This window comes from Eublepharis macularius, chromosome 10, assembly GCF_028583425.1.
Source record: "Eublepharis macularius isolate TG4126 chromosome 10, MPM_Emac_v1.0, whole genome shotgun sequence".
NCBI lineage: Eukaryota > Metazoa > Chordata > Lepidosauria > Squamata > Eublepharidae > Eublepharis > Eublepharis macularius.
Genome location: NC_072799.1, coordinates 63,360,163 through 63,368,652, shown reverse-complemented (window position 1 = coordinate 63,368,652; position 8,490 = coordinate 63,360,163). Strand labels below are relative to the sequence as shown.

At 40.8% G+C, this 8,490-nt stretch overlaps 1 protein-coding gene across 1 annotated transcript in view; it reads left to right on the top strand.

Moving 5' to 3' along the window:
- Positions 1-328: 328 nt before the first annotated feature.
- Positions 329-8,490, top strand: part of FSTL5 (follistatin like 5) — a 578,210-nt gene continuing 570,048 nt past the window's right edge. Inside the window, exon 1 of the mRNA XM_054990327.1 lies at positions 329-409. The gene's annotated coding sequence lies outside the window, so the exon portion shown is untranslated. The remainder of the gene's footprint in view (positions 410-8,490) is intronic.

Sequence of the window (8,490 nt, the reverse complement as noted above, 5' to 3'; positions counted from 1 at the left end):
GCGGCGCAGTGCCTGAGCCGCGCGGGAGGCGAGAGGAGCGGGCGCTGTCCGCTGCGCCGCTGGTGCTGAAGCTGGGACGCGCGCCCGCCCTCTGGCCTCGCCCACTCGGAGAGCGGCGCCGCCTCCTCCCGCCGCGCCACCCAGAAGCAACTTGGCCGAGGAGCGACTCGGACGGCGGCGAGGTCTCTCCGCTGCGCCCCGCTCTGCGCGCCCCTGGGAATTTCTTCGGAGTTTTCGCCCGGACTCTCGGCTTCCTTCCCCTTCCCTTCCCAACGCTTGACATTTTATTTTATTTTTTGCTCTCGGAGGGGAACATTTTTCCGAAAGGGAACGCGCTTGTTAAATAGGCACGGGAGAGAAAGAGGGCAGAGCGCTTTCTCCCTGGTGACTTCGGTGGCCGTTAAAGCAGGTAAGGAAGAGAAGGGGAAGTGGGGTTGGATGGGGGCCGTTCAGCGTCGTTTGCTTTCCAGGGAGGTGCTGGAGAGAGTTCGGGGAAGCCGAGGAAGGGGAGTGGAAAGTTGGGAGCGTGTTCGCTCGCGGATTCATCGGAAGCGCTTAAGAAAGATTTCAGCGGCTTTCGAGATCATAATGGGCTTTGTAAACAAGAGATGAATGCAGAATGAAGAGCGCCTGAGAGAGAGAGAGAGAGAGAGAGACAGAGACAGAGACAGAGACAGAGACACACACAGAGTTGTATGAGGCCGAGGAGAGGGTGCCTGTTTGTACAAAGCCCCCTCCCGCCGCCCTGGTCTTCTAAAATGTTTCATTGTATAATGAAGTGTTGAGACAGAGTGAGATTTTGTTATGGATTTTAATTCAAACGTATTAAAGATTTTTGTGCAAAAAAAAAGGGCAGCATGTGGGGGGGGGGAGTAAATCTCTAATTGATTCCCGCATGTGAGGGGGGAAGGGGAAGGGAGTACGTAAGGTCAGTCTGGGAAGCAGTGAGCAAAGCAGGAATTAGAGAGGATTTGTGAAGGGAACGCCTGATGTGCCCTGCTGGGGTGTGTGTGTGTGAGAGAGAGAGAGAGAGAAAGAGAGATCAATAGTGATGCTTAGAGGTTATTGATGATGATGTAGATGATAGAGATCCTTGGGACATGAAACTTGTGAAACTCCGGTTTTTAAGGGCTTGCCCCTCCTTTCCCAAGGTCAGTTTCAAGGATTGAAAGTTCAGAGTAGTTGGTTCCATTACTGATCCTGTTTCAATGCCAGGCCTTCCTTGCTGCTTGCAGCAGATGCAAATGTGAAGCTCTGACTTAATGATACAGTATGATGTTATATTATGGGGCCTCTGCTTTCAGTAATTGAAGGAAACTGAGCAACTCAACATTTCACCTTTTTATCAGTGTGTTTAGCCTTTTGCAAGCCATGCAAAATGCTCTTCTCTGTTCAAGGGTTTGCTGTTGAAAGCAGGCAGCTTCTCTGAGTTGTCAGACTGGTTTTTTTCCTTAAAAGAGAAGCTGAGATATTTCCTAGCTGAGCTGAGCGCTGATTCCAAAATGAGCAGAGTGTAGATTTTTGTGGCCATTTAAAGAGGGACATGATTATAATGAATTGGGTTTGCTTTTACTCAGTAAGGTAGGCAATACATTGTCACTAAGTAGCGTATTGGGGAAGATAAATTTCTTGGATAATCTGGACCACAAGGTATGATACAGATACCAAGAATATTTGCATGATTCCATGTTCAGACAGCTCTCTTACAAATGTTAATCTGTGAAAAAAGTTTCACGAAAGAATTCAGCAGCTACGTAGGACTTAATGTGCCATAGCAACATGACAACCCTTTGCTATCATGCTCGGTATTTAAAGTTGAAGTTGGTGTTAATCATAAACATCTGCTTCAGTAATAATACAGTTAGCAATTTGGAAACAATTGGAAATAAAATTAACAGCTGGTTAATCAGTGGGGAAAGTTTTTGAATTTGAACTTCCTGGCTTATGTTTGATTAATATTAAAACCTCAGCATGGGAAGCTCCTCCTCACAATAACAACTTTTCCATTTATGTATGTATGTGCGTACGTATTTATTTATAGTCTGCCTTTCTCACTGAAATCCAAGGTGGATTACACCGTGCAAGTGAACTACAATATAATCAACAGCTTGGATATTCTATGAGAAAGTACAATAAAGAACAAGTTAGGACAGTCAGTGAAGCAGATACAATAGGATATGGTAGCAGAAAAATTGAAAACAAACATAAAGCTGAGTACAGAGATGAAGTATTTCTGAAACAAAACGTAACTAGTTTACATAGCATGTTTAGCAACATGGAAACTCCATGGTAGGCACATATCTACATCAGCAGACAGAACCCAGTAACATATTCTATAGTCCCTGTCCCTACCAATGCATCTCTCTGAGCTACTTCTTACAACACAGCCCTATAATCTAGGTAGGAAGCCCTCCCGAATAATTCAGTCTTGTAGAGTTTGCAGAAAGCCAGGAGAGCAGGAGCTTTCCTGACATCCTCAGGCAGGCCATTTCATAAGGTGGGGGCCAACACAGAGAAAACATGTGTGTGGGCAGCTGTTGATTTTGCCCAGCTGCAGGGCACTATCTGCAGAAGGACCTGTCCAGATGAGTGAAGCTGCCACGGTGGGACATAGGGGGAGAGGCGGTCAGACAGGTATGAGGGGCTAAGGCCATGAAGGGCTCTGAAGATGGTAGTCATGACCTTGAACTGAGCCTGGTAAGTGATGGAAAGCCAGTGGAGAGATATGTATGCTCTGTCTAACTAACTTCTGGGAACAGGTAAGTTTTCAGGTTTCCACATATTTTCATATTGTTGCAATCCTAAGAACACTTTCCTAGAAGTAAGCCCCATTATCTAAAATAGGACTTACTTTCAACTAGAACTGCTTATAAATCTATCCTACTCAGAATGGGTGTGAAGGAGGAATATAAATGGTAAGGATTTTTGTTTTCAAAAACCTGAATAAAACTATAATTTCCTAGAAATGCAGGAAAGTACAGGAAATAGTTACCTTGCAGTGCCAATGTAGACATGAAGAGGGCCTGCGTTTGCAAACATGATTTATCTCATGGTTAACTTTTGAGAATTGTGTGAACCATAATATACACACTGTGACTATTTTTAATGCTTGTATCAACTTTTTAAAAATGCTCTGTGTTCCAAGCATACACATGTCCAACTCAAAAAATGAACAGAAGGTATTTTAACAAAATTACATCAAAAGTTAATCACCATCTGCCTCAAGTTCACCCATAGAGAAAGCTGGTGTAAATGGTGCCATAGTAGGGACTGTAATTAATTCAGACAGACAACACAGAAATCCATGGCAAGATTGTCCTTTTTGTCTCTCATTACCATTGGCTTTGTTCTGTTTTTTTAAAGATGCACTGAATTGTTGTGGGACTGTTTTTCAGAGGAACTTGCACAGATATCAGTCTAATCTAGATTCCGCAGTTTTGAATCTGATGTATTGAATCATACCCTATACATCTTTTTCCTTGATTCCATCTGCACAGAGGGCCTGAGACAGTTCGGTGCCTGAGACAGAAAATCCAAGAAGCACCCTTCTTAGTGATAAACAATAATAAAATTATTTACAACACTCTGCTCTTTAATGATATTCTAAAATCTGCTGCCTGGGGCCAGCTTCGTAACCCTGCCTAAGAGTAGAGCCTGTCTGGGCCAGCTGTGACCTTTTAAATAAAAGGAACGTATGCATGGTAGTGTTTCCAAATGTGTGACGACTCTGGTTTTAGTCCAAAGTTGGAAGTTCCTTTTATGGTTCCTCCACATTCAGGGGGAAGGGGACTGTGACTGTCCTTTCCCCCTATCTGTGGGATGTTTCCATTAAAACTGATTCCTATTTTTGCATCAGTTCCCTATGAATGGCATTAAAATGGTGCATGATATATAACATGGTATATAATGAAGCAGTGGCATAAAAGCAACGAGACCTGTGAAAACCAGATGTACAGCATATTGGAAGGTGATGTGACTTGGAATAACTGGACATGTAACTTAGTATGTTAGATTCACTAAGAACTATCTTTGCATGGCTGTGAGGCGATCATGCGGAGGAAAATGCTACCGCTACTCTATGTATGAACTAACCATTAGTATCATGTGAATACTTTAAAAACTTGAATTCTCTTCTGCACGGCTGTTCTAGTATTACTGTGGAAGCAAACATTTCTGGGAAGCAAGCCTGTTTTTCTTCCTGCGGGTCTGATCAGGAAACTTGTACATTCAGAACAGCGAACTCTTCTTCTCCCAACAGACTTGAGTACATTGTAATTAATAAAACCGTGTCACAGCTCTAAAGTACATAGCTATCTACTGTCTAATGAAAATTATATTTACCCAGTCAAATGTCTGATAAACCTAATACCAAATTCATGCCCAGACATGCATTCTGTTGTTGCACTTGTTAAGAAGTTACAACAGACATATTATTCTTGTGGAATTACAAGTTATAAAAGAGTGCATTGTTAAACAAAATCTGTTCCCAGTTAACATTTTTATGTATATAGGACAAAAAACCAGACATTCATTAATGACGGCAGCATGGAGTGGAGGCGTCTTTAAATCTGGTTTGTCTTTCTTGGGATTTTGGAAAAGTTCTGGCAAACTTAGTACTGTAAGGGCAGCTGAGAAGAGAAAATCAAGAACTGTTTTTCTGCCGATATGAGGCCTGACTGAGTGCTGGTTAACACATGCAGGTGCTTTCACTTGATGGCTGCACTATCAAGTGATGACTGTGACGTAAGAATATACAATGGCATGAAAACAACTTCTGTTTCACCCATATCACATCGTTTGGAACACATTTTCTAAATTACATAATCTTGCTATTTATGACATTCACAGCTAGTTTGCTTAGGACTGTGGCCCTTGTCACACATTTTAGTTACATTTTCCCTGTTTAATATGGAATTGTGCATCTCCCATGAGTTATTATGTACAGATTTCATGCCACTGAGTATCACGTTTTCGACATTGCTGGATTTGTATCTCTGGACTTGTTTACAACAAATATGTTTGAAATATTTCATTGGTACATAAAATAAACAATTCTGTTTCATTCTGTTGTCCCAACCATATTTTACCATATCATATTAGAAACATGATGCCTTCTTGGCTGAATAAATTGGTTTACTATGTTTAAAGAGTGAAGTTTGAATCCAAGCTGGCAAAGTGCTCTGATTGCTTGAAATGAGTTAAAGTTCATTTGCATAGCTCAGCTGATCTTGACCCAGCTTTGCCCGGGTGGTTCTATGCTGGACTCCTGACAGCTTTATCCTACAGTTATCTGCACTGTTTTGGCAACTTCACATTTTGTATAGCAGGTTTTATTTGACTTAGGCCATAAAGTCAGTCAGTCAGTCAGTCAGTCAGTCAGTCAGTCAGTCTGTCTGTCTGTCTGTCTGTCTGTCTGTCTGTCTGATGTAATTGATTCAGGTATGCCCAAGTTCCAGCCACAGATCCTTTAACCATCTTGTGACACTCCTTCCTCAAGTTCTCTGTGAATTGTAGAGGTTGTGGGGAAGCAGCAGAGATGTATGATGTTTATGCCTTTTGTAAAAACCTCACATGAAAGAGATGACCCGTCCTCTCACACAGTCATCTGACGTATGAAGAGGATTCGAGAGAAGAAGGTTTTGGTGTCAAACAGAAATAACAGTTTGTTGTAAGCCAAGCCAAGGCAAAGTTTGTGGACCCTGATTACCTAGTTTCCTCTAGAACTGTGGCTGGCATACCAGCATCTTTATACACAAGTGGGTTTCAAAGAGGACCCTACTGCAATCATGCATGTCTGCTGCAGAGATACAGAATTTCTCTCAGTTGTACTCATCCAGGGATTGTGTGTGATGCATGCACAGAATTCTTACATATTCAGGACTTTCCTTTTGCTTCACGGGATTTGCACATACTGAATTCTTTGTCATTTTGATCACCCTCCCTACTATAGTTTATACAAAAGGTCTTATGAATGGGGAAATTCTTGGGAACCCCTCAAATTGTGAGTTGAGTCATTGGTTGCAGGCATCTCTGCACACATGACTGAATTTTTGGCATCTTCTGTGTGTGATTCTCAGCAGCTCTTTTCACAAAATATATTGTCTACAGAAGTGGACATCTGAATATAGAATAGTATGTTTACCATGGTAGTTGTGAGTGGTGCATGTATGGGGTTTTTTTGGTAGAAGTGATAAGTTAGGAAATTCTTATGCATTAAGCACCTCTGTACTGATTGAATTCATAGCTAGTTCACCTGATTCCCCTGAACCTCATTTGTTTCATAATGAAAAATGCTTGCCTTGTTAGGTTCTCTTCCAAAACTCTCCTGTCAGTCAAGTATTTGAGCTGCTGAGATCATACTATTTATCTTTACAATGTGAATATTAAAATAATTGTTGAATGGAAGTTGTGTTTGCTCCATAGACTATATAGGCATATATAAAAGTTCAGATTCACACTCATCATTGGGCATGTGATGGCCACTTGGTAATGTGTGAGGAAATCCTCCATTGCTTGTGGAGACCTAGTAGATACAGACATCTCTACATGTGAGATTTTGTTTTTGGCACCCTGCTGGATCCAAAGTGGATGCTGAGAGGTCAGAACAGTAATAGACAATATCCCATACAGCACAGGGTACTCCAGGAAGGAGGGGGAGTTGATCTGTCTTTGTCTTTTGCTAGTGGACATGAAGCAAATATAATCTTTACAGGCTGCAGAGGAAAGGGAGATAAGTAGAGGAACGGTCTTTGGGAGTTTTTTGAGCTCATGGTTTACCATATTATGTTCATTCAGTATCTGTAGCAATTGCACAGATTTCATAGACAAACTGTACGTCTAATGTTACTGTAATCTGGGCTTGTCTCCAGTGAAGAGTTTTCAAGTAGCTGGGTGGAAAATGTCTCTGAATGAGATCTTGGAAAAGTGGGATTAAAATCTGATATGCTGGCGAGGAGTTCATGTGCCACACATGTGATCAAGATTGACCATTGCCCTGACTTGGTGTACAACCTGCTTTTCCAACTCCAAGGAAGTAAATGGACAAGTGCCCTAAAATGTACCATTCATTTCTTTCCATTTGCCCGTCTCCCATTGAAAAAGACATTCTGCTCAATTTAAAAGCGACACATTTAAAAATAAGAATGTACTTTTAAGTACAATCTTTAATTTACTGTGTGAGTCTTCACTGCAACTTGATTCCATTGAAAACAATTACTTAGCTGGACTGAATTGTGAGCACAGTAATCAAAAATACGGTTTTAAACATTTTAAAACATTTATGTAAAAGTAGAAACACTTGTGGGCAGAAAAAAGTTATAATTATTCATTACTGAGGGTGTCTGTGTTTAGAAGCACTTAATATACAAACTAAGGCTTGGTGACTTCTCAGTAAGAACTGTGAACTGTGAAGGACAAGAGAGTGCACCCTTTCGGCAAAGTGGAGATGTTCGTGATCCTGAAAGTATGGGGTGACAGGGCTGCTGGGCAATTAAGTGCCATAGGTACTGAAAATGCCCTGGCCTAATGAGAGTCCAACAGAAACCTTTAACAACATTGTAAAAAAGCTTACAGATTTTGTATTTGAGGTATAATTTCCAATTGAGAGATAAATTCCAATGTATCTTGGGGTAGAAAACTTTTCACAAAGCTGTTTTTATTTACGGAGGCAGAAATCATTGTCTTTTACAGTAGTAAATCATCTAGAGCTTGAAAGGCACTTTGACTGTCGTTTTTTGTTTGTTTGTTTTTTGCAACTATTCACCCCTCCCTTTTTGCATAGGGGGATCACTTGGGGTTCTTATTTGTGTGGAAAGTCAGCATAAAAATGTTCAAAGTAAATAAATAAATAACTGTTGAGTAATTTACATCAGTATGGTTGCTTTTAAAAGTGTGCTCTCTCTTTATGTGAATAATAAAAAGTATGATTAGAAGACAACTAATACAAATGTTCATGATTTTTAAAGGAAAACATTTAAAAACATATGCAATTAATAATTTCTAACATTTTTGATACTTGGGGTGTTTTTCCTACTTTACAAATATATTTCTCTGTGGTGAGGCAGGGAGAATGTTCACCAGGTTGTTATGAAGGGCTCTATCTCTACAGAGCACTTAACAATGATTTCCTGGATCAGAGTTCTATGAATGAACTCCTGGGATGTTTTTGTACCTCAGTACATTACATGGATTAGGGTAAAAACCATCCACTGGCAAAATGCATACATTTCTTGGTTTTTCCTGGGGTGTGTGGGGGGTGCCTTTTTGTTTATAGAAAGCAAACTGCAATTGGCAATAGTTGTTTACTGCTGTCCAGCTGACGTCTTAACAAGAAAAAGTTCTAGAGCCACTTTTCTTTGCATTCTGCCAAAAAGTACAAGTCGGAAAGAAAATACGCCCCAAGGATTGTCCCAGACCTCATTTATGAAGAATTTTTTCCTTTAAGGTTAGTTATCCTTTTTTGCACAATATAGTCTTCTCCAATTTGCTAAA